The sequence below is a fragment of the Pimephales promelas genome, chromosome 3, assembly GCF_988280905.1.
Source record: "Pimephales promelas chromosome 3, fPimPro1.hap1.1, whole genome shotgun sequence".
Classification (NCBI taxonomy): Eukaryota; Metazoa; Chordata; class Actinopteri; order Cypriniformes; family Leuciscidae; genus Pimephales; species Pimephales promelas.
The window spans coordinates 45959646-45975019 of record NC_142771.1 but is presented as its reverse complement, the minus strand read 5'-3'; the positions used below and the strand labels follow the sequence as shown (position 1 = coordinate 45975019).

The 15374-nt window shown below is 47.2% G+C and overlaps 79 non-coding genes across 79 annotated transcripts; all 79 read right to left on the bottom strand.

The window, feature by feature from the left end:
- Positions 1-38: 38 nt before the first annotated feature.
- LOC148988254 (5S ribosomal RNA) lies at positions 39-157 on the bottom strand. The gene has a single exon (XR_016162917.1). It is a non-coding gene; the product is annotated as a 5S ribosomal RNA (ribosomal RNA).
- Positions 158-220: 63 nt separating this feature from the next.
- LOC148988253 (5S ribosomal RNA) lies at positions 221-339 on the bottom strand. The gene has a single exon (XR_016155414.1). It is a non-coding gene; the product is annotated as a 5S ribosomal RNA (ribosomal RNA).
- A 63-nt stretch (positions 340-402) lies between these two features.
- LOC148988252 (5S ribosomal RNA) lies at positions 403-521 on the bottom strand. Its single transcript, XR_016155413.1, has one exon. It is a non-coding gene; the product is annotated as a 5S ribosomal RNA (ribosomal RNA).
- A 171-nt stretch (positions 522-692) lies between these two features.
- Positions 693-811, bottom strand: LOC148988251 (5S ribosomal RNA). Its single transcript, XR_016155412.1, has one exon. It is a non-coding gene; the product is annotated as a 5S ribosomal RNA (ribosomal RNA).
- Positions 812-874: 63 nt separating this feature from the next.
- Positions 875-993, bottom strand: LOC148988250 (5S ribosomal RNA). The gene has a single exon (XR_016155410.1). It is a non-coding gene; the product is annotated as a 5S ribosomal RNA (ribosomal RNA).
- Positions 994-1056: 63 nt separating this feature from the next.
- LOC148988249 (5S ribosomal RNA) lies at positions 1057-1175 on the bottom strand. Its single transcript, XR_016155409.1, has one exon. It is a non-coding gene; the product is annotated as a 5S ribosomal RNA (ribosomal RNA).
- A 63-nt stretch (positions 1176-1238) lies between these two features.
- On the bottom strand, positions 1239-1357 carry LOC148988248 (5S ribosomal RNA). The gene has a single exon (XR_016155408.1). It is a non-coding gene; the product is annotated as a 5S ribosomal RNA (ribosomal RNA).
- Positions 1358-1420: 63 nt separating this feature from the next.
- Positions 1421-1539, bottom strand: LOC148988247 (5S ribosomal RNA). The gene has a single exon (XR_016155407.1). It is a non-coding gene; the product is annotated as a 5S ribosomal RNA (ribosomal RNA).
- A 63-nt stretch (positions 1540-1602) lies between these two features.
- On the bottom strand, positions 1603-1721 carry LOC148988246 (5S ribosomal RNA). Its single transcript, XR_016160282.1, has one exon. It is a non-coding gene; the product is annotated as a 5S ribosomal RNA (ribosomal RNA).
- Positions 1722-1784: 63 nt separating this feature from the next.
- On the bottom strand, positions 1785-1903 carry LOC148988245 (5S ribosomal RNA). The gene has a single exon (XR_016161322.1). It is a non-coding gene; the product is annotated as a 5S ribosomal RNA (ribosomal RNA).
- A 172-nt stretch (positions 1904-2075) lies between these two features.
- LOC148988244 (5S ribosomal RNA) lies at positions 2076-2194 on the bottom strand. Its single transcript, XR_016155406.1, has one exon. It is a non-coding gene; the product is annotated as a 5S ribosomal RNA (ribosomal RNA).
- A 63-nt stretch (positions 2195-2257) lies between these two features.
- LOC148988243 (5S ribosomal RNA) lies at positions 2258-2376 on the bottom strand. The gene has a single exon (XR_016155404.1). It is a non-coding gene; the product is annotated as a 5S ribosomal RNA (ribosomal RNA).
- Positions 2377-2439: 63 nt separating this feature from the next.
- Positions 2440-2558, bottom strand: LOC148988242 (5S ribosomal RNA). The gene has a single exon (XR_016155403.1). It is a non-coding gene; the product is annotated as a 5S ribosomal RNA (ribosomal RNA).
- A 63-nt stretch (positions 2559-2621) lies between these two features.
- Positions 2622-2740, bottom strand: LOC148988241 (5S ribosomal RNA). Its single transcript, XR_016155402.1, has one exon. It is a non-coding gene; the product is annotated as a 5S ribosomal RNA (ribosomal RNA).
- Positions 2741-2803: 63 nt separating this feature from the next.
- On the bottom strand, positions 2804-2922 carry LOC148988240 (5S ribosomal RNA). The gene has a single exon (XR_016155401.1). It is a non-coding gene; the product is annotated as a 5S ribosomal RNA (ribosomal RNA).
- A 63-nt stretch (positions 2923-2985) lies between these two features.
- On the bottom strand, positions 2986-3104 carry LOC148988239 (5S ribosomal RNA). The gene has a single exon (XR_016155400.1). It is a non-coding gene; the product is annotated as a 5S ribosomal RNA (ribosomal RNA).
- A 63-nt stretch (positions 3105-3167) lies between these two features.
- On the bottom strand, positions 3168-3286 carry LOC148988238 (5S ribosomal RNA). The gene has a single exon (XR_016155398.1). It is a non-coding gene; the product is annotated as a 5S ribosomal RNA (ribosomal RNA).
- Positions 3287-3349: 63 nt separating this feature from the next.
- Positions 3350-3468, bottom strand: LOC148988237 (5S ribosomal RNA). The gene has a single exon (XR_016155397.1). It is a non-coding gene; the product is annotated as a 5S ribosomal RNA (ribosomal RNA).
- A 63-nt stretch (positions 3469-3531) lies between these two features.
- LOC148988236 (5S ribosomal RNA) lies at positions 3532-3650 on the bottom strand. Its single transcript, XR_016155396.1, has one exon. It is a non-coding gene; the product is annotated as a 5S ribosomal RNA (ribosomal RNA).
- Positions 3651-3713: 63 nt separating this feature from the next.
- On the bottom strand, positions 3714-3832 carry LOC148988235 (5S ribosomal RNA). Its single transcript, XR_016155395.1, has one exon. It is a non-coding gene; the product is annotated as a 5S ribosomal RNA (ribosomal RNA).
- A 63-nt stretch (positions 3833-3895) lies between these two features.
- LOC148988234 (5S ribosomal RNA) lies at positions 3896-4014 on the bottom strand. Its single transcript, XR_016155394.1, has one exon. It is a non-coding gene; the product is annotated as a 5S ribosomal RNA (ribosomal RNA).
- Positions 4015-4077: 63 nt separating this feature from the next.
- LOC148988233 (5S ribosomal RNA) lies at positions 4078-4196 on the bottom strand. The gene has a single exon (XR_016155393.1). It is a non-coding gene; the product is annotated as a 5S ribosomal RNA (ribosomal RNA).
- Positions 4197-4259: 63 nt separating this feature from the next.
- LOC148988232 (5S ribosomal RNA) lies at positions 4260-4378 on the bottom strand. The gene has a single exon (XR_016155392.1). It is a non-coding gene; the product is annotated as a 5S ribosomal RNA (ribosomal RNA).
- Positions 4379-4441: 63 nt separating this feature from the next.
- On the bottom strand, positions 4442-4560 carry LOC148988231 (5S ribosomal RNA). Its single transcript, XR_016160281.1, has one exon. It is a non-coding gene; the product is annotated as a 5S ribosomal RNA (ribosomal RNA).
- A 63-nt stretch (positions 4561-4623) lies between these two features.
- Positions 4624-4742, bottom strand: LOC148988230 (5S ribosomal RNA). Its single transcript, XR_016161321.1, has one exon. It is a non-coding gene; the product is annotated as a 5S ribosomal RNA (ribosomal RNA).
- A 173-nt stretch (positions 4743-4915) lies between these two features.
- Positions 4916-5034, bottom strand: LOC148988229 (5S ribosomal RNA). Its single transcript, XR_016155391.1, has one exon. It is a non-coding gene; the product is annotated as a 5S ribosomal RNA (ribosomal RNA).
- Positions 5035-5097: 63 nt separating this feature from the next.
- On the bottom strand, positions 5098-5216 carry LOC148988228 (5S ribosomal RNA). Its single transcript, XR_016155390.1, has one exon. It is a non-coding gene; the product is annotated as a 5S ribosomal RNA (ribosomal RNA).
- Positions 5217-5279: 63 nt separating this feature from the next.
- Positions 5280-5398, bottom strand: LOC148988227 (5S ribosomal RNA). The gene has a single exon (XR_016155389.1). It is a non-coding gene; the product is annotated as a 5S ribosomal RNA (ribosomal RNA).
- A 63-nt stretch (positions 5399-5461) lies between these two features.
- LOC148988226 (5S ribosomal RNA) lies at positions 5462-5580 on the bottom strand. Its single transcript, XR_016155387.1, has one exon. It is a non-coding gene; the product is annotated as a 5S ribosomal RNA (ribosomal RNA).
- Positions 5581-5643: 63 nt separating this feature from the next.
- Positions 5644-5762, bottom strand: LOC148988225 (5S ribosomal RNA). The gene has a single exon (XR_016155386.1). It is a non-coding gene; the product is annotated as a 5S ribosomal RNA (ribosomal RNA).
- Positions 5763-5825: 63 nt separating this feature from the next.
- On the bottom strand, positions 5826-5944 carry LOC148988224 (5S ribosomal RNA). The gene has a single exon (XR_016155385.1). It is a non-coding gene; the product is annotated as a 5S ribosomal RNA (ribosomal RNA).
- Positions 5945-6007: 63 nt separating this feature from the next.
- On the bottom strand, positions 6008-6126 carry LOC148988223 (5S ribosomal RNA). The gene has a single exon (XR_016155384.1). It is a non-coding gene; the product is annotated as a 5S ribosomal RNA (ribosomal RNA).
- Positions 6127-6189: 63 nt separating this feature from the next.
- On the bottom strand, positions 6190-6308 carry LOC148988222 (5S ribosomal RNA). The gene has a single exon (XR_016155383.1). It is a non-coding gene; the product is annotated as a 5S ribosomal RNA (ribosomal RNA).
- A 63-nt stretch (positions 6309-6371) lies between these two features.
- Positions 6372-6490, bottom strand: LOC148988221 (5S ribosomal RNA). The gene has a single exon (XR_016155382.1). It is a non-coding gene; the product is annotated as a 5S ribosomal RNA (ribosomal RNA).
- A 63-nt stretch (positions 6491-6553) lies between these two features.
- On the bottom strand, positions 6554-6672 carry LOC148988220 (5S ribosomal RNA). Its single transcript, XR_016155381.1, has one exon. It is a non-coding gene; the product is annotated as a 5S ribosomal RNA (ribosomal RNA).
- Positions 6673-6735: 63 nt separating this feature from the next.
- On the bottom strand, positions 6736-6854 carry LOC148988219 (5S ribosomal RNA). Its single transcript, XR_016162916.1, has one exon. It is a non-coding gene; the product is annotated as a 5S ribosomal RNA (ribosomal RNA).
- A 63-nt stretch (positions 6855-6917) lies between these two features.
- Positions 6918-7036, bottom strand: LOC148988218 (5S ribosomal RNA). The gene has a single exon (XR_016162915.1). It is a non-coding gene; the product is annotated as a 5S ribosomal RNA (ribosomal RNA).
- A 63-nt stretch (positions 7037-7099) lies between these two features.
- LOC148988217 (5S ribosomal RNA) lies at positions 7100-7218 on the bottom strand. The gene has a single exon (XR_016155380.1). It is a non-coding gene; the product is annotated as a 5S ribosomal RNA (ribosomal RNA).
- Positions 7219-7281: 63 nt separating this feature from the next.
- On the bottom strand, positions 7282-7400 carry LOC148988216 (5S ribosomal RNA). Its single transcript, XR_016155379.1, has one exon. It is a non-coding gene; the product is annotated as a 5S ribosomal RNA (ribosomal RNA).
- A 170-nt stretch (positions 7401-7570) lies between these two features.
- LOC148988215 (5S ribosomal RNA) lies at positions 7571-7689 on the bottom strand. Its single transcript, XR_016155378.1, has one exon. It is a non-coding gene; the product is annotated as a 5S ribosomal RNA (ribosomal RNA).
- Positions 7690-7752: 63 nt separating this feature from the next.
- LOC148988214 (5S ribosomal RNA) lies at positions 7753-7871 on the bottom strand. Its single transcript, XR_016155376.1, has one exon. It is a non-coding gene; the product is annotated as a 5S ribosomal RNA (ribosomal RNA).
- Positions 7872-7934: 63 nt separating this feature from the next.
- Positions 7935-8053, bottom strand: LOC148988213 (5S ribosomal RNA). The gene has a single exon (XR_016155375.1). It is a non-coding gene; the product is annotated as a 5S ribosomal RNA (ribosomal RNA).
- Positions 8054-8116: 63 nt separating this feature from the next.
- Positions 8117-8235, bottom strand: LOC148988212 (5S ribosomal RNA). The gene has a single exon (XR_016155374.1). It is a non-coding gene; the product is annotated as a 5S ribosomal RNA (ribosomal RNA).
- Positions 8236-8298: 63 nt separating this feature from the next.
- On the bottom strand, positions 8299-8417 carry LOC148988211 (5S ribosomal RNA). The gene has a single exon (XR_016155373.1). It is a non-coding gene; the product is annotated as a 5S ribosomal RNA (ribosomal RNA).
- A 63-nt stretch (positions 8418-8480) lies between these two features.
- Positions 8481-8599, bottom strand: LOC148988210 (5S ribosomal RNA). Its single transcript, XR_016155372.1, has one exon. It is a non-coding gene; the product is annotated as a 5S ribosomal RNA (ribosomal RNA).
- A 63-nt stretch (positions 8600-8662) lies between these two features.
- Positions 8663-8781, bottom strand: LOC148988209 (5S ribosomal RNA). Its single transcript, XR_016155371.1, has one exon. It is a non-coding gene; the product is annotated as a 5S ribosomal RNA (ribosomal RNA).
- Positions 8782-8953: 172 nt separating this feature from the next.
- LOC148988208 (5S ribosomal RNA) lies at positions 8954-9072 on the bottom strand. The gene has a single exon (XR_016155370.1). It is a non-coding gene; the product is annotated as a 5S ribosomal RNA (ribosomal RNA).
- A 63-nt stretch (positions 9073-9135) lies between these two features.
- Positions 9136-9254, bottom strand: LOC148988207 (5S ribosomal RNA). Its single transcript, XR_016155369.1, has one exon. It is a non-coding gene; the product is annotated as a 5S ribosomal RNA (ribosomal RNA).
- A 63-nt stretch (positions 9255-9317) lies between these two features.
- LOC148988206 (5S ribosomal RNA) lies at positions 9318-9436 on the bottom strand. Its single transcript, XR_016155368.1, has one exon. It is a non-coding gene; the product is annotated as a 5S ribosomal RNA (ribosomal RNA).
- Positions 9437-9499: 63 nt separating this feature from the next.
- On the bottom strand, positions 9500-9618 carry LOC148988205 (5S ribosomal RNA). Its single transcript, XR_016155367.1, has one exon. It is a non-coding gene; the product is annotated as a 5S ribosomal RNA (ribosomal RNA).
- A 63-nt stretch (positions 9619-9681) lies between these two features.
- On the bottom strand, positions 9682-9800 carry LOC148988204 (5S ribosomal RNA). The gene has a single exon (XR_016155365.1). It is a non-coding gene; the product is annotated as a 5S ribosomal RNA (ribosomal RNA).
- A 63-nt stretch (positions 9801-9863) lies between these two features.
- LOC148988203 (5S ribosomal RNA) lies at positions 9864-9982 on the bottom strand. Its single transcript, XR_016161156.1, has one exon. It is a non-coding gene; the product is annotated as a 5S ribosomal RNA (ribosomal RNA).
- A 63-nt stretch (positions 9983-10045) lies between these two features.
- LOC148988202 (5S ribosomal RNA) lies at positions 10046-10164 on the bottom strand. Its single transcript, XR_016161366.1, has one exon. It is a non-coding gene; the product is annotated as a 5S ribosomal RNA (ribosomal RNA).
- A 63-nt stretch (positions 10165-10227) lies between these two features.
- On the bottom strand, positions 10228-10346 carry LOC148988201 (5S ribosomal RNA). Its single transcript, XR_016162914.1, has one exon. It is a non-coding gene; the product is annotated as a 5S ribosomal RNA (ribosomal RNA).
- A 63-nt stretch (positions 10347-10409) lies between these two features.
- On the bottom strand, positions 10410-10528 carry LOC148988200 (5S ribosomal RNA). The gene has a single exon (XR_016155364.1). It is a non-coding gene; the product is annotated as a 5S ribosomal RNA (ribosomal RNA).
- A 63-nt stretch (positions 10529-10591) lies between these two features.
- Positions 10592-10710, bottom strand: LOC148988199 (5S ribosomal RNA). The gene has a single exon (XR_016155363.1). It is a non-coding gene; the product is annotated as a 5S ribosomal RNA (ribosomal RNA).
- A 164-nt stretch (positions 10711-10874) lies between these two features.
- On the bottom strand, positions 10875-10993 carry LOC148988198 (5S ribosomal RNA). The gene has a single exon (XR_016155362.1). It is a non-coding gene; the product is annotated as a 5S ribosomal RNA (ribosomal RNA).
- A 63-nt stretch (positions 10994-11056) lies between these two features.
- Positions 11057-11175, bottom strand: LOC148988197 (5S ribosomal RNA). Its single transcript, XR_016155361.1, has one exon. It is a non-coding gene; the product is annotated as a 5S ribosomal RNA (ribosomal RNA).
- A 63-nt stretch (positions 11176-11238) lies between these two features.
- LOC148988196 (5S ribosomal RNA) lies at positions 11239-11357 on the bottom strand. Its single transcript, XR_016155360.1, has one exon. It is a non-coding gene; the product is annotated as a 5S ribosomal RNA (ribosomal RNA).
- Positions 11358-11420: 63 nt separating this feature from the next.
- LOC148988195 (5S ribosomal RNA) lies at positions 11421-11539 on the bottom strand. The gene has a single exon (XR_016155359.1). It is a non-coding gene; the product is annotated as a 5S ribosomal RNA (ribosomal RNA).
- Positions 11540-11602: 63 nt separating this feature from the next.
- On the bottom strand, positions 11603-11721 carry LOC148988194 (5S ribosomal RNA). Its single transcript, XR_016155358.1, has one exon. It is a non-coding gene; the product is annotated as a 5S ribosomal RNA (ribosomal RNA).
- Positions 11722-11784: 63 nt separating this feature from the next.
- LOC148988193 (5S ribosomal RNA) lies at positions 11785-11903 on the bottom strand. The gene has a single exon (XR_016162913.1). It is a non-coding gene; the product is annotated as a 5S ribosomal RNA (ribosomal RNA).
- A 63-nt stretch (positions 11904-11966) lies between these two features.
- On the bottom strand, positions 11967-12085 carry LOC148988192 (5S ribosomal RNA). The gene has a single exon (XR_016155357.1). It is a non-coding gene; the product is annotated as a 5S ribosomal RNA (ribosomal RNA).
- Positions 12086-12148: 63 nt separating this feature from the next.
- Positions 12149-12267, bottom strand: LOC148988191 (5S ribosomal RNA). The gene has a single exon (XR_016163780.1). It is a non-coding gene; the product is annotated as a 5S ribosomal RNA (ribosomal RNA).
- A 170-nt stretch (positions 12268-12437) lies between these two features.
- Positions 12438-12556, bottom strand: LOC148988190 (5S ribosomal RNA). Its single transcript, XR_016155356.1, has one exon. It is a non-coding gene; the product is annotated as a 5S ribosomal RNA (ribosomal RNA).
- Positions 12557-12619: 63 nt separating this feature from the next.
- LOC148988189 (5S ribosomal RNA) lies at positions 12620-12738 on the bottom strand. Its single transcript, XR_016162912.1, has one exon. It is a non-coding gene; the product is annotated as a 5S ribosomal RNA (ribosomal RNA).
- Positions 12739-12801: 63 nt separating this feature from the next.
- Positions 12802-12920, bottom strand: LOC148988188 (5S ribosomal RNA). Its single transcript, XR_016155354.1, has one exon. It is a non-coding gene; the product is annotated as a 5S ribosomal RNA (ribosomal RNA).
- A 63-nt stretch (positions 12921-12983) lies between these two features.
- Positions 12984-13102, bottom strand: LOC148988187 (5S ribosomal RNA). The gene has a single exon (XR_016155353.1). It is a non-coding gene; the product is annotated as a 5S ribosomal RNA (ribosomal RNA).
- A 170-nt stretch (positions 13103-13272) lies between these two features.
- Positions 13273-13391, bottom strand: LOC148988186 (5S ribosomal RNA). Its single transcript, XR_016155352.1, has one exon. It is a non-coding gene; the product is annotated as a 5S ribosomal RNA (ribosomal RNA).
- A 63-nt stretch (positions 13392-13454) lies between these two features.
- Positions 13455-13573, bottom strand: LOC148988185 (5S ribosomal RNA). The gene has a single exon (XR_016155351.1). It is a non-coding gene; the product is annotated as a 5S ribosomal RNA (ribosomal RNA).
- A 63-nt stretch (positions 13574-13636) lies between these two features.
- On the bottom strand, positions 13637-13755 carry LOC148988184 (5S ribosomal RNA). Its single transcript, XR_016155350.1, has one exon. It is a non-coding gene; the product is annotated as a 5S ribosomal RNA (ribosomal RNA).
- A 63-nt stretch (positions 13756-13818) lies between these two features.
- Positions 13819-13937, bottom strand: LOC148988183 (5S ribosomal RNA). The gene has a single exon (XR_016168154.1). It is a non-coding gene; the product is annotated as a 5S ribosomal RNA (ribosomal RNA).
- A 63-nt stretch (positions 13938-14000) lies between these two features.
- Positions 14001-14119, bottom strand: LOC148988182 (5S ribosomal RNA). The gene has a single exon (XR_016168153.1). It is a non-coding gene; the product is annotated as a 5S ribosomal RNA (ribosomal RNA).
- A 63-nt stretch (positions 14120-14182) lies between these two features.
- Positions 14183-14301, bottom strand: LOC148988181 (5S ribosomal RNA). Its single transcript, XR_016168152.1, has one exon. It is a non-coding gene; the product is annotated as a 5S ribosomal RNA (ribosomal RNA).
- A 63-nt stretch (positions 14302-14364) lies between these two features.
- Positions 14365-14483, bottom strand: LOC148988180 (5S ribosomal RNA). Its single transcript, XR_016168151.1, has one exon. It is a non-coding gene; the product is annotated as a 5S ribosomal RNA (ribosomal RNA).
- Positions 14484-14546: 63 nt separating this feature from the next.
- Positions 14547-14665, bottom strand: LOC148988179 (5S ribosomal RNA). Its single transcript, XR_016162911.1, has one exon. It is a non-coding gene; the product is annotated as a 5S ribosomal RNA (ribosomal RNA).
- Positions 14666-14728: 63 nt separating this feature from the next.
- Positions 14729-14847, bottom strand: LOC148988178 (5S ribosomal RNA). The gene has a single exon (XR_016168150.1). It is a non-coding gene; the product is annotated as a 5S ribosomal RNA (ribosomal RNA).
- A 63-nt stretch (positions 14848-14910) lies between these two features.
- Positions 14911-15029, bottom strand: LOC148988177 (5S ribosomal RNA). The gene has a single exon (XR_016168148.1). It is a non-coding gene; the product is annotated as a 5S ribosomal RNA (ribosomal RNA).
- A 164-nt stretch (positions 15030-15193) lies between these two features.
- LOC148988176 (5S ribosomal RNA) lies at positions 15194-15312 on the bottom strand. The gene has a single exon (XR_016168147.1). It is a non-coding gene; the product is annotated as a 5S ribosomal RNA (ribosomal RNA).
- Between the last annotated feature and the right edge of the window lie 62 nt (positions 15313-15374).

The window sequence follows — 15374 nt, the reverse complement described above, 5'->3', positions numbered from 1 at the left end:
TTTGAATGGTTAGAACATTAGGGTAGTAAACTACATAAAGCTTACAGCACCTGGTATTCCCAGGCGGTCTCCCATCCAAGTACTAACCAGGCCCGACCCTGCTTAGCTTCCGAGATCAGACGAGTTCGGGCGTTCTCAAGGTGGTATGGTCGTAAGCGAAATCTCCTGCCAAAATTGGGCTATTTGAATGGTTAGAACATTAGGGTAGTAAACTACATAAAGCTTACAGCACCTGGTATTCCCAGGCGGTCTCCCATCCAAGTACTAACCAGGCCCGACCCTGCTTAGCTTCCGAGATCAGACGAGTTCGGGCGTTCTCAAGGTGGTATGGCCGTAAGCGAAATCTGCTGCCAAAATTGGGCTATTTGAATGGTTAGAACATTAGGGTAGTAAACTACATAAAGCTTACAGCACCTGGTATTCCCAGGCGGTCTCCCATCCAAGTACTAACCAGGCCCGACCCTGCTTAGCTTCCGAGATCAGACGAGTTCGGGCGTTCTCAAGGTGGTATGGCCGTAAGCGAAATCTGCAGCCAAAATTGGGCTATTTGAAGAAGAAAAAAAAGAGACTCTTTCAGGCTTTCTGAAGAAACTGAGAGACTATTTCAGGAATTTTGAGGGGAAAAAAGACAATTTAGGATTTTTGAAACATTTCATTGACTCTTTTTTTTTTTTTTTTTTTTTAAACAATAAAGCTTACAGCACCTGGTATTCCCAGGCGGTCTCCCATCCAAGTACTAACCAGGCCCGACCCTGCTTAGCTTCCGAGATCAGACGAGTTCGGGCGTTCTCAAGGTGGTATGGCCGTAAGCGAAATCTGCTGCCAAAATTGGGCTATTTGAATAGTTAAAACATTAGGGTAGTAAACTATATAAAGCTTACAGCACCTGGTATTCCCAGGCGGTCTCCCATCCAAGTACTAACCAGGCCCGACCCTGCTTAGCTTCCGAGATCAGACGAGTTCGGGCGTTCTCAAGGTGGTATGGCCGTAAGCGAAATCTGCTGCCAAAATTGGGCTATTTGAATAGTTAAAACATTAGGGTAGTAAACTATATAAAGCTTACAGCACCTGGTATTCCCAGGCGGTCTCCCATCCAAGTACTAACCAGGCCCGACCCTGCTTAGCTTCCGAGATCAGACGAGTTCGGGCGTTCTCAAGGTGGTATGGCCGTAAGCGAAATCTGCTGCCAAAATTGGGCTATTTGAATGGTTAGAACATTAGGGTAGTAAACTATATAAAGCTTACAGCACCTGGTATTCCCAGGCGGTCTCCCATCCAAGTACTAACCAGGCCCGACCCTGCTTAGCTTCCGAGATCAGACGAGTTCGGGCGTTCTCAAGGTGGTATGGCCGTAAGCGAAATCTGCTGCCAAAATTGGGCTATTTGAATAGTTAAAACATTAGGGTAGTAAACTATATAAAGCTTACAGCACCTGGTATTCCCAGGCGGTCTCCCATCCAAGTACTAACCAGGCCCGACCCTGCTTAGCTTCCGAGATCAGACGAGTTCGGGCGTTCTCAAGGTGGTATGGCCGTAAGCGAAATCTGCTGCCAAAATTGGGCTATTTGAATGGTTAGAACATTAGGGTAGTAAACTATATAAAGCTTACAGCACCTGGTATTCCCAGGCGGTCTCCCATCGAAGTACTAACCAGGCCCGACCCTGCTTAGCTTCCGAGATCAGACGAGTTCGGGCGTTCTCAAGGTGGTATGGCCGTAAGCGAAATCTGCTGCCAAAATTGGGCTATTTGAATGGTTAGAACATTAGGGTAGTAAACTACATAAAGCTTACAGCACCTGGTATTCCCAGGCGGTCTCCCATCCAAGTACTAACCAGGCCCGACCCTGCTTAGCTTCCGAGATCAGACGAGTTCGGGCGTTCTCAAGATGGTATGGCCGTAAGCGAAATCTGCAGCCAAAATTGGGCTATTTGAAGAAGAAAAAAAAAGAGACTCTTTCAGGCTTTCTGAAGAAACTGAGAGACTATTTCAGGAATTTTGAGGGGAAAAAAGACAATTTAGGATTTTTGAAACATTTCATTGACTCTTTTTTTTTTTTTTTTTTTTTAAACAATAAAGCTTACAGCACCTGGTATTCCCAGGCGGTCTCCCATCCAAGTACTAACCAGGCCCGACCCTGCTTAGCTTCCGAGATCAGACGAGTTCGGGCGTTCTCAAGGTGGTATGGCCGTAAGCGAAATCTGCTGCCAAAATTGGGCTATTTGAATAGTTAAAACATTAGGGTAGTAAACTATATAAAGCTTACAGCACCTGGTATTCCCAGGCGGTCTCCCATCCAAGTACTAACCAGGCCCGACCCTGCTTAGCTTCCGAGATCAGACGAGTTCGGGCGTTCTCAAGGTGGTATGGCCGTAAGCGAAATCTGCTGCCAAAATTGGGCTATTTGAATGGTTAGAACATTAGGGTAGTAAACTATATAAAGCTTACAGCACCTGGTATTCCCAGGCGGTCTCCCATCCAAGTACTAACCAGGCCCGACCCTGCTTAGCTTCCGAGATCAGACGAGTTCGGGCGTTCTCAAGGTGGTATGGCCGTAAGCGAAATCTGCTGCCAAAATTGGGCTATTTGAATAGTTAAAACATTAGGGTAGTAAACTATATAAAGCTTACAGCACCTGGTATTCCCAGGCGGTCTCCCATCCAAGTACTAACCAGGCCCGACCCTGCTTAGCTTCCGAGATCAGACGAGTTCGGGCGTTCTCAAGGTGGTATGGCCGTAAGCGAAATCTGCTGCCAAAATTGGGCTATTTGAATGGTTAGAACATTAGGGTAGTAAACTATATAAAGCTTACAGCACCTGGTATTCCCAGGCGGTCTCCCATCCAAGTACTAACCAGGCCCGACCCTGCTTAGCTTCCGAGATCAGACGAGTTCGGGCGTTCTCAAGGTGGTATGGCCGTAAGCGAAATCTGCTGCCAAAATTGGGCTATTTGAATGGTTAGAACATTAGGGTAGTAAACTATATAAAGCTTACAGCACCTGGTATTCCCAGGCGGTCTCCCATCCAAGTACTAACCAGGCCCGACCCTGCTTAGCTTCCGAGATCAGACGAGTTCGGGCGTTCTCAAGGTGGTATGGCCGTAAGCGAAATCTGCTGCCAAAATTGGGCTATTTGAATAGTTAAAACATTAGGGTAGTAAACTATATAAAGCTTACAGCACCTGGTATTCCCAGGCGGTCTCCCATCCAAGTACTAACCAGGCCCGACCCTGCTTAGCTTCCGAGATCAGACGAGTTCGGGCGTTCTCAAGGTGGTATGGCCGTAAGCGAAATCTGCTGCCAAAATTGGGCTATTTGAATGGTTAGAACATTAGGGTAGTAAACTACATAAAGCTTACAGCACCTGGTATTCCCAGGCGGTCTCCCATCCAAGTACTAACCAGGCCCGACCCTGCTTAGCTTCCGAGATCAGACGAGTTCGGGCGTTCTCAAGGTGGTATGGCCGTAAGCGAAATCTGCTGCCAAAATTGGGCTATTTGAATGGTTAGAACATTAGGGTAGTAAACTATATAAAGCTTACAGCACCTGGTATTCCCAGGCGGTCTCCCATCCAAGTACTAACCAGGCCCGACCCTGCTTAGCTTCCGAGATCAGACGAGTTCGGGCGTTCTCAAGGTGGTATGGCCGTAAGCGAAATCTGCTGCCAAAATTGGGCTATTTGAATAGTTAAAACATTAGGGTAGTAAACTATATAAAGCTTACAGCACCTGGTATTCCCAGGCGGTCTCCCATCCAAGTACTAACCAGGCCCGACCCTGCTTAGCTTCCGAGATCAGACGAGTTCGGGCGTTCTCAAGGTGGTATGGCCGTAAGCGAAATCTGCTGCCAAAATTGGGCTATTTGAATAGTTAAAACATTAGGGTAGTAAACTATATAAAGCTTACAGCACCTGGTATTCCCAGGCGGTCTCCCATCCAAGTACTAACCAGGCCCGACCCTGCTTAGCTTCCGAGATCAGACGAGTTCGGGCGTTCTCAAGGTGGTATGGCCGTAAGCGAAATCTGCTGCCAAAATTGGGCTATTTGAATGGTTAGAACATTAGGGTAGTAAACTATATAAAGCTTACAGCACCTGGTATTCCCAGGCGGTCTCCCATCCAAGTACTAACCAGGCCCGACCCTGCTTAGCTTCCGAGATCAGACGAGTTCGGGCGTTCTCAAGGTGGTATGGCCGTAAGCGAAATCTGCTGCCAAAATTGGGCTATTTGAATAGTTAAAACATTAGGGTAGTAAACTATATAAAGCTTACAGCACCTGGTATTCCCAGGCGGTCTCCCATCCAAGTACTAACCAGGCCCGACCCTGCTTAGCTTCCGAGATCAGACGAGTTCGGGCGTTCTCAAGGTGGTATGGCCGTAAGCGAAATCTGCTGCCAAAATTGGGCTATTTGAATGGTTAGAACATTAGGGTAGTAAACTATATAAAGCTTACAGCACCTGGTATTCCCAGGCGGTCTCCCATCGAAGTACTAACCAGGCCCGACCCTGCTTAGCTTCCGAGATCAGACGAGTTCGGGCGTTCTCAAGGTGGTATGGCCGTAAGCGAAATCTGCTGCCAAAATTGGGCTATTTGAATGGTTAGAACATTAGGGTAGTAAACTACATAAAGCTTACAGCACCTGGTATTCCCAGGCGGTCTCCCATCCAAGTACTAACCAGGCCCGACCCTGCTTAGCTTCCGAGATCAGACGAGTTCGGGCGTTCTCAAGATGGTATGGCCGTAAGCGAAATCTGCAGCCAAAATTGGGCTATTTGAAGAAGAAAAAAAAAGAGACTCTTTCAGGCTTTCTGAAGAAACTGAGAGACTATTTCAGGAATTTTGAGGGGAAAAAAGACAATTTAGGATTTTTGAAACATTTCATTGACTCTTTTTTTTTTTTTTTTTTTTTTAAACAATAAAGCTTACAGCACCTGGTATTCCCAGGCGGTCTCCCATCCAAGTACTAACCAGGCCCGACCCTGCTTAGCTTCCGAGATCAGACGAGTTCGGGCGTTCTCAAGGTGGTATGGCCGTAAGCGAAATCTGCTGCCAAAATTGGGCTATTTGAATAGTTAAAACATTAGGGTAGTAAACTATATAAAGCTTACAGCACCTGGTATTCCCAGGCGGTCTCCCATCCAAGTACTAACCAGGCCCGACCCTGCTTAGCTTCCGAGATCAGACGAGTTCGGGCGTTCTCAAGGTGGTATGGCCGTAAGCGAAATCTGCTGCCAAAATTGGGCTATTTGAATGGTTAGAACATTAGGGTAGTAAACTATATAAAGCTTACAGCACCTGGTATTCCCAGGCGGTCTCCCATCCAAGTACTAACCAGGCCCGACCCTGCTTAGCTTCCGAGATCAGACGAGTTCGGGCGTTCTCAAGGTGGTATGGCCGTAAGCGAAATCTGCTGCCAAAATTGGGCTATTTGAATAGTTAAAACATTAGGGTAGTAAACTATATAAAGCTTACAGCACCTGGTATTCCCAGGCGGTCTCCCATCCAAGTACTAACCAGGCCCGACCCTGCTTAGCTTCCGAGATCAGACGAGTTCGGGCGTTCTCAAGGTGGTATGGCCGTAAGCGAAATCTGCTGCCAAAATTGGGCTATTTGAATGGTTAGAACATTAGGGTAGTAAACTATATAAAGCTTACAGCACCTGGTATTCCCAGGCGGTCTCCCATCCAAGTACTAACCAGGCCCGACCCTGCTTAGCTTCCGAGATCAGACGAGTTCGGGCGTTCTCAAGGTGGTATGGCCGTAAGCGAAATCTGCTGCCAAAATTGGGCTATTTGAATGGTTAGAACATTAGGGTAGTAAACTATATAAAGCTTACAGCACCTGGTATTCCCAGGCGGTCTCCCATCCAAGTACTAACCAGGCCCGACCCTGCTTAGCTTCCGAGATCAGACGAGTTCGGGCGTTCTCAAGGTGGTATGGCCGTAAGCGAAATCTGCTGCCAAAATTGGGCTATTTGAATAGTTAAAACATTAGGGTAGTAAACTATATAAAGCTTACAGCACCTGGTATTCCCAGGCGGTCTCCCATCCAAGTACTAACCAGGCCCGACCCTGCTTAGCTTCCGAGATCAGACGAGTTCGGGCGTTCTCAAGGTGGTATGGCCGTAAGCGAAATCTGCTGCCAAAATTGGGCTATTTGAATGGTTAGAACATTAGGGTAGTAAACTACATAAAGCTTACAGCACCTGGTATTCCCAGGCGGTCTCCCATCCAAGTACTAACCAGGCCCGACCCTGCTTAGCTTCCGAGATCAGACGAGTTCGGGCGTTCTCAAGGTGGTATGGCCGTAAGCGAAATCTGCTGCCAAAATTGGGCTATTTGAATGGTTAGAACATTAGGGTAGTAAACTATATAAAGCTTACAGCACCTGGTATTCCCAGGCGGTCTCCCATCCAAGTACTAACCAGGCCCGACCCTGCTTAGCTTCCGAGATCAGACGAGTTCGGGCGTTCTCAAGGTGGTATGGCCGTAAGCGAAATCTGCTGCCAAAATTGGGCTATTTGAATGGTTAGAACATTAGGGTAGTAAACTATATAAAGCTTACAGCACCTGGTATTCCCAGGCGGTCTCCCATCCAAGTACTAACCAGGCCCGACCCTGCTTAGCTTCCGAGATCAGACGAGTTCGGGCGTTCTCAAGGTGGTATGGCCGTAAGCGAAATCTGCTGCCAAAATTGGGCTATTTGAATGGTTAGAACATTAGGGTAGTAAACTACATAAAGCTTACAGCACCTGGTATTCCCAGGCGGTCTCCCATCCAAGTACTAACCAGGCCCGACCCTGCTTAGCTTCCGAGATCAGACGAGTTCGGGCGTTCTCAAGGTGGTATGGTCGTAAGCGAAATCTCCTGCCAAAATTGGGCTATTTGAATGGTTAGAACATTAGGGTAGTAAACTACATAAAGCTTACAGCACCTGGTATTCCCAGGCGGTCTCCCATCCAAGTACTAACCAGGCCCGACCCTGCTTAGCTTCCGAGATCAGACGAGTTCGGGCGTTCTCAAGGTGGTATGGTCGTAAGCGAAATCTCCTGCCAAAATTGGGCTATTTGAATGGTTAGAACATTAGGGTAGTAAACTACATAAAGCTTACAGCACCTGGTATTCCCAGGCGGTCTCCCATCCAAGTACTAACCAGGCCCGACCCTGCTTAGCTTCCGAGATCAGACGAGTTCGGGCGTTCTCAAGGTGGTATGGCCGTAAGCGAAATCTGCTGCCAAAATTGGGCTATTTGAATGGTTAGAACATTAGGGTAGTAAACTACATAAAGCTTACAGCACCTGGTATTCCCAGGCGGTCTCCCATCCAAGTACTAACCAGGCCCGACCCTGCTTAGCTTCCGAGATCAGACGAGTTCGGGCGTTCTCAAGGTGGTATGGCCGTAAGCGAAATCTGCAGCCAAAATTGGGCTATTTGAAGAAGAAAAAAAAGAGACTCTTTCAGGCTTTCTGAAGAAACTGAGAGACTATTTCAGGAATTTTGAGGGGAAAAAAGACAATTTAGGATTTTTGAAACATTTCATTGACTCTTTTTTTTTTTTTTTTTTTTAAACAATAAAGCTTACAGCACCTGGTATTCCCAGGCGGTCTCCCATCCAAGTACTAACCAGGCCCGACCCTGCTTAGCTTCCGAGATCAGACGAGTTCGGGCGTTCTCAAGGTGGTATGGCCGTAAGCGAAATCTGCTGCCAAAATTGGGCTATTTGAATAGTTAAAACATTAGGGTAGTAAACTATATAAAGCTTACAGCACCTGGTATTCCCAGGCGGTCTCCCATCCAAGTACTAACCAGGCCCGACCCTGCTTAGCTTCCGAGATCAGACGAGTTCGGGCGTTCTCAAGGTGGTATGGCCGTAAGCGAAATCTGCTGCCAAAATTGGGCTATTTGAATAGTTAAAACATTAGGGTAGTAAACTATATAAAGCTTACAGCACCTGGTATTCCCAGGCGGTCTCCCATCCAAGTACTAACCAGGCCCGACCCTGCTTAGCTTCCGAGATCAGACGAGTTCGGGCGTTCTCAAGGTGGTATGGCCGTAAGCGAAATCTGCTGCCAAAATTGGGCTATTTGAATGGTTAGAACATTAGGGTAGTAAACTATATAAAGCTTACAGCACCTGGTATTCCCAGGCGGTCTCCCATCCAAGTACTAACCAGGCCCGACCCTGCTTAGCTTCCGAGATCAGACGAGTTCGGGCGTTCTCAAGGTGGTATGGCCGTAAGCGAAATCTGCTGCCAAAATTGGGCTATTTGAATAGTTAAAACATTAGGGTAGTAAACTATATAAAGCTTACAGCACCTGGTATTCCCAGGCGGTCTCCCATCCAAGTACTAACCAGGCCCGACCCTGCTTAGCTTCCGAGATCAGACGAGTTCGGGCGTTCTCAAGGTGGTATGGCCGTAAGCGAAATCTGCTGCCAAAATTGGGCTATTTGAATGGTTAGAACATTAGGGTAGTAAACTATATAAAGCTTACAGCACCTGGTATTCCCAGGCGGTCTCCCATCCAAGTACTAACCAGGCCCGACCCTGCTTAGCTTCCGAGATCAGACGAGTTCGGGCGTTCTCAAGGTGGTATGGCCGTAAGCGAAATCTGCTGCCAAAATTGGGCTATTTGAATGGTTAGAACATTAGGGTAGTAAACTACATAAAGCTTACAGCACCTGGTATTCCCAGGCGGTCTCCCATCCAAGTACTAACCAGGCCCGACCCTGCTTAGCTTCCGAGATCAGACGAGTTCGGGCGTTCTCAAGGTGGTATGGCCGTAAGCGAAATCTGCAGCCAAAATTGGGCTATTTGAAGAAGAAAAAAAAGAGACTCTTTCAGGCTTTCTGAAGAAACTGAGAGACTATTTCAGGAATTTTGAGGGGAAAAAAGACAATTTAGGATTTTTGAAACATTTCATTGACTCTTTTTTTTTTTTTTTTTTTTTTAAACAATAAAGCTTACAGCACCTGGTATTCCCAGGCGGTCTCCCATCCAAGTACTAACCAGGCCCGACCCTGCTTAGCTTCCGAGATCAGACGAGTTCGGGCGTTCTCAAGGTGGTATGGCCGTAAGCGAAATCTGCTGCCAAAATTGGGCTATTTGAATAGTTAAAACATTAGGGTAGTAAACTATATAAAGCTTACAGCACCTGGTATTCCCAGGCGGTCTCCCATCCAAGTACTAACCAGGCCCGACCCTGCTTAGCTTCCGAGATCAGACGAGTTCGGGCGTTCTCAAGGTGGTATGGCCGTAAGCGAAATCTGCTGCCAAAATTGGGCTATTTGAATGGTTAGAACATTAGGGTAGTAAACTATATAAAGCTTACAGCACCTGGTATTCCCAGGCGGTCTCCCATCCAAGTACTAACCAGGCCCGACCCTGCTTAGCTTCCGAGATCAGACGAGTTCGGGCGTTCTCAAGGTGGTATGGCCGTAAGCGAAATCTGCTGCCAAAATTGGGCTATTTGAATAGTTAAAACATTAGGGTAGTAAACTATATAAAGCTTACAGCACCTGGTATTCCCAGGCGGTCTCCCATCCAAGTACTAACCAGGCCCGACCCTGCTTAGCTTCCGAGATCAGACGAGTTCGGGCGTTCTCAAGGTGGTATGGCCGTAAGCGAAATCTGCTGCCAAAATTGGGCTATTTGAATGGTTAGAACATTAGGGTAGTAAACTATATAAAGCTTACAGCACCTGGTATTCCCAGGCGGTCTCCCATCCAAGTACTAACCAGGCCCGACCCTGCTTAGCTTCCGAGATCAGACGAGTTCGGGCGTTCTCAAGGTGGTATGGCCGTAAGCGAAATCTGCTGCCAAAATTGGGCTATTTGAATGGTTAGAACATTAGGGTAGTAAACTATATAAAGCTTACAGCACCTGGTATTCCCAGGCGGTCTCCCATCCAAGTACTAACCAGGCCCGACCCTGCTTAGCTTCCGAGACCAGACGAGTTCGGGCGTTCTCAAGGTGGTATGGCCGTAAGCGAAATCTGCTGCCAAAATTGGGCTATTTGAATGGTTAGAACATTAGGGTAGTAAACTATATAAAGCTTACAGCACCTGGTATTCACAGGCGGTCTCCCATCCAAGTACTAACCAGGCCCGACCCTGCTTAGCTTCCGAGATCAGACGAGTTCGGGCGTTCTCAAGGTGGTATGGCCGTAAGCGAAATCTGCTGCCAAAATTGGGCTATTTGAATGGTTAGAACATTAGGGTAGTAAACTACATAAAGCTTACAGCACCTGGTATTCCCAGGCGGTCTCCCATCCAAGTACTAACCAGGCCCGACCCTGCTTAGCTTCCGAGATCAGACGAGTTCGGGCGTTCTCAAGGTGGTATGGTCGTAAGCGAAATCTCCTGCCAAAATTGGGCTATTTGAATGGTTAGAACATTAGGGTAGTAAACTACATAAAGCTTACAGCACCTGGTATTCCCAGGCGGTCTCCCATCCAAGTACTAACCAGGCCCGACCCTGCTTAGCTTCCGAGATCAGACGAGTTCGGGCGTTCTCAAGGTGGTATGGCCGTAAGCGAAATCTGCTGCCAAAATTGGGCTATTTGAATGGTTAGAACATTAGGGTAGTAAACTACATAAAGCTTACAGCACCTGGTATTCCCAGGCGGTCTCCCATCCAAGTACTAACCAGGCCCGACCCTGCTTAGCTTCCGAGATCAGACGAGTTCGGGCGTTCTCAAGGTGGTATGGCCGTAAGCGAAATCTGCAGCCAAAATTGGGCTGTTTGAAGAAGAAAAAAAAGAGACTCTTTCAGGCTTTCTGAAGAAACTGAGAGACTATTTCAGGAATTTTGAGGGGAAAAAAGACAATTTAGGATTTTTGAAACATTTCATTGACTCTTTTTTTTTTTTTTAAACAATAAAGCTTACAGCACCTGGTATTCCCAGGCGGTCTCCCATCCAAGTACTAACCAGGCCCGACCCTGCTTAGCTTCCGAGATCAGACGAGTTCGGGCGTTCTCAAGGTGGTATGGCCGTAAGCGAAATCTGCTGCCAAAATTGGGCTATTTGAATAGTTAAAACATTAGGGTAGTAAACTATATAAAGCTTACAGCACCTGGTATTCCCAGGCGGTCTCCCATCCAAGTACTAACCAGGCCCGACCCTGCTTAGCTTCCGAGATCAGACGAGTTCGGGCGTTCTCAAGGTGGTATGGCCGTAAGCGAAATCTGCTGCCAAAATTGGGCTATTTGAATGGTTAGAACATTAGGGTAGTAAACTATATAAAGCTTACAGCACCTGGTATTCCCAGGCGGTCTCCCATCCAAGTACTAACCAGGCCCGACCCTGCTTAGCTTCCGAGATCAGACGAGTTCGGGCGTTCTCAAGGTGGTATGGCCGTAAGCGAAATCTGCTGCCAAAATTGGGCTATTTGAATAGTTAAAACATTAGGGTAGTAAACTATATAAAGCTTACAGCACCTGGTATTCCCAGGCGGTCTCCCATCCAAGTACTAACCAGGCCCGACCCTGCTTAGCTTCCGAGATCAGACGAGTTCGGGCGTTCTCAAGGTGGTATGGCCGTAAGCGAAATCTGCTGCCAAAATTGGGCTATTTGAATGGTTAGAACATTAGGGTAGTAAACTATATAAAGCTTACAGCACCTGGTATTCCCAGGCGGTCTCCCATCCAAGTACTAACCAGGCCCGACCCTGCTTAGCTTCCGAGATCAGACGAGTTCGGGCGTTCTCAAGGTGGTATGGCCGTAAGCGAAATCTGTTGCCAAAATTGGGCTATTTGAATGGTTAGAACATTAGGGTAGTAAACTACATAAAGCTTACAGCACCTGGTATTCCCAGGCGGTCTCCCATCCAAGTACTAACCAGGCCCGACCCTGCTTAGCTTCCGAGATCAGACGAGTTCGGGCGTTCTCAAGGTGGTATGGTCGTAAGCGAAATCTCCTGCCAAAATTGGGCTATTTGAATGGTTAGAACATTAGGGTAGTAAACTACATAAAGCTTACAGCACCTGGTATTCCCAGGCGGTCTCCCATCCAAGTACTAACCAGGCCCGACCCTGCTTAGCTTCCGAGATCAGACGAGTTCGGGCGTTCTCAAGGTGGTATGGCCGTAAGCGAAATCTGCTGCCAAAATTGGGCTATTTGAATGGTTAGAACATTAGGGTAGTAAACTACATAAAGCTTACAGCACCTGGTATTCCCAGGCGGTCTCCCATCCAAGTACTAACCAGGCCCGACCCTGCTTAGCTTCCGAGATGAGACGAGTTCGGGCGTTCTCAAGGTGGTATGGCCGTAAGCGAAATCTGCAGCCAAAATTGGGCTATTTGAAGAAGAAAAAAAAGAGACTCTTTCAGGCTTTCTGAAGAAACTGAGAGACTATTTCAGGAATTTTGAGGGGAAAAAAGACAATTTAGGATTTTTGAAACATTTCATTGACTCTTTTTTTTTTTTTTTTTTTTAAACAATAAAGCTTACAGCACCTGGTATTCCCAGGCGGTCTCCCATCCAAGTACTAACCAGGCCCGACCCTGCTTAGCTTCCGAGATCAGACGAGTTCGGGCGTTCTCAAGGTGGTATGGCCGTAAGCGAAATCTGCTGCCAAAATTGGGCTATTTGAATGGTTAGAACATTAGGGTAGTAAACTACATAAAGCTTACAGCACCTGGTATTCCCAGGCGGTCTCCCATCCAAGTACTAACCAGGCCCGACCCTGCTTAGCTTCCGAGATCAGACGAGTTCGGGCGTTCTCAAGGTGGTATGGTCGTAAGCGAAATCTCCTGCCAAAATTGGGCTATTTGAATGGTTAGAACATTAGGGTAGTAAACTACATAAAGCTTACAGCACCTGGTATTCCCAGGCGGTCTCCCATCCAAGTACTAACCAGGCCCGACCCTGCTTAGCTTCCGAGATCAGACGAGTTCGGGCGTTCTCAAGGTGGTATGGCCGTAAGCGAAATCTGCTGCCAAAATTGGGCTATTTGAATGATTAGAACATTAGGGTAGTAAACTACATAAAGCTTACAGCACCTGGTATTCCCAGGCGGTCTCCCATCCAAGTACTAACCAGGCCCGACCCTGCTTAGCTTCCGAGATCAGACGAGTTCGGGCGTTCTCAAGGTGGTATGGCCGTAAGCGAAATCTGCAGCCAAAATTGGGCTATTTGAAGAAGAAAAAAAAGAGACTCTTTCAGGCTTTCTGAAGAAACTGAGAGACTATTTCAGGAATTTTGAGGGGAAAAAAGACAATTTAGGATTTTTGAAACATTTCATTGACTCTTTTTTTTTTTTTTTTTTTTAAACAATAAAGCTTACAGCACCTGGTATTCCCAGGCGGTCTCCCATCCAAGTACTAACCAGGCCCGACCCTGCTTAGCTTCCGAGATCAGACGAGTTCGGGCGTTCTCAAGGTGGTATGGCCGTAAGCGAAATCTGCTGCCAAAATTGGGCTATTTGAATAGTTAAAACATTAGGGTAGTAAACTATATAAAGCTTACAGCACCTGGTATTCCCAGGCGGTCTCCCATCCAAGTACTAACCAGGCCCGACCCTGCTTAGCTTCCGAGATCAGACGAGTTCGGGCGTTCTCAAGGTGGTATGGCCGTAAGCGAAATCTGCTGCCAAAATTGGGCTATTTGAATGGTTAGAACATTAGGGTAGTAAACTATATAAAGCTTACAGCACCTGGTATTCCCAGGCGGTCTCCCATCCAAGTACTAACCAGGCCCGACCCTGCTTAGCTTCCGAGATCAGACGAGTTCGGGCGTTCTCAAGGTGGTATGGCCGTAAGCGAAATCTGCTGCCAAAATTGGGCTATTTGAATAGTTAAAACATTAGGGTAGTAAACTATATAAAGCTTACAGCACCTGGTATTCCCAGGCGGTCTCCCATCCAAGTACTAACCAGGCCCGACCCTGCTTAGCTTCCGAGATCAGACGAGTTCGGGCGTTCTCAAGGTGGTATGGCCGTAAGCGAAATCTGCTGCCAAAATTGGGCTATTTGAATGGTTAGAACATTAGGGTAGTAAACTATATAAAGCTTACAGCACCTGGTATTCCCAGGCGGTCTCCCATCCAAGTACTAACCAGGCCCGACCCTGCTTAGCTTCCGAGATCAGACGAGTTCGGGCGTTCTCAAGGTGGTATGGCCGTAAGCGAAATCTGCTGCCAAAATTGGGCTATTTGAATAGTTAAAACATTAGGGTAGTAAACTATATAAAGCTTACAGCACCTGGTATTCCCAGGCGGTCTCCCATCCAAGTACTAACCAGGCCCGACCCTGCTTAGCTTCCGAGATCAGACGAGTTCGGGCGTTCTCAAGGTGGTATGGCCGTAAGCGAAATCTGCTGCCAAAATTGGGCTATTTGAATGGTTAGAACATTAGGGTAGTAAACTATATAAAGCTTACAGCACCTGGTATTCCCAGGCGGTCTCCCATCCAAGTACTAACCAGGCCCGACCCTGCTTAGCTTCCGAGATCAGACGAGTTCGGGCGTTCTCAAGGTGGTATGGCCGTAAGCGAAATCTGCTGCCAAAATTGGGCTATTTGAATGGTTAGAACATTAGGGTAGTAAACTACATAAAGCTTACAGCACCTGGTATTCCCAGGCGGTCTCCCATCCAAGTACTAACCAGGCCCGACCCTGCTTAGCTTCCGAGATCAGACGAGTTCGGGCGTTCTCAAGGTGGTATGGTCGTAAGCGAAATCTCCTGCCAAAATTGGGCTATTTGAATGGTTAGAACATTAGGGTAGTAAACTACATAAAGCTTACAGCACCTGGTATTCCCAGGCGGTCTCCCATCCAAGTACTAACCAGGCCCGACCCTGCTTAGCTTCCGAGATCAGACGAGTTCGGGCGTTCTCAAGGTGGTATGGCCGTAAGCGAAATCTGCTGCCAAAATTGGGCTATTTGAATGGTTAGAACATTAGGGTAGTAAACTACATAAAGCTTACAGCACCTGGTATTCCCAGGCGGTCTCCCATCCAAGTACTAACCAGGCCCGACCCTGCTTAGCTTCCGAGATCAGACGAGTTCGGGCGTTCTCAAGGTGGTATGGCCGTAAGCGAAATCTGCAGCCAAAATTGGGCTATTTGAAGAAGAAAAAAAAGAGACTCTTTCAGGCTTTCTGAAGAAACTGAGAGACTATTTCAGGAATTTTGAGGGGAAAAAAGACAATTTAGGATTTTTGAAACATTTCATTGACTCTTTTTTTTTTTTTTAAACAATAAAGCTTACAGCACCTGGTATTCCCAGGCGGTCTCCCATCCAAGTACTAACCAGGCCCGACCCTGCTTAGCTTCCGAGATCAGACGAGTTCGGGCGTTCTCAAGGTGGTATGGCCGTAAGCGAAATCTGCTGCCAAAATTGGGCTATTTGAATAGTTAAAACATTAGGGTAGTAAACTATATA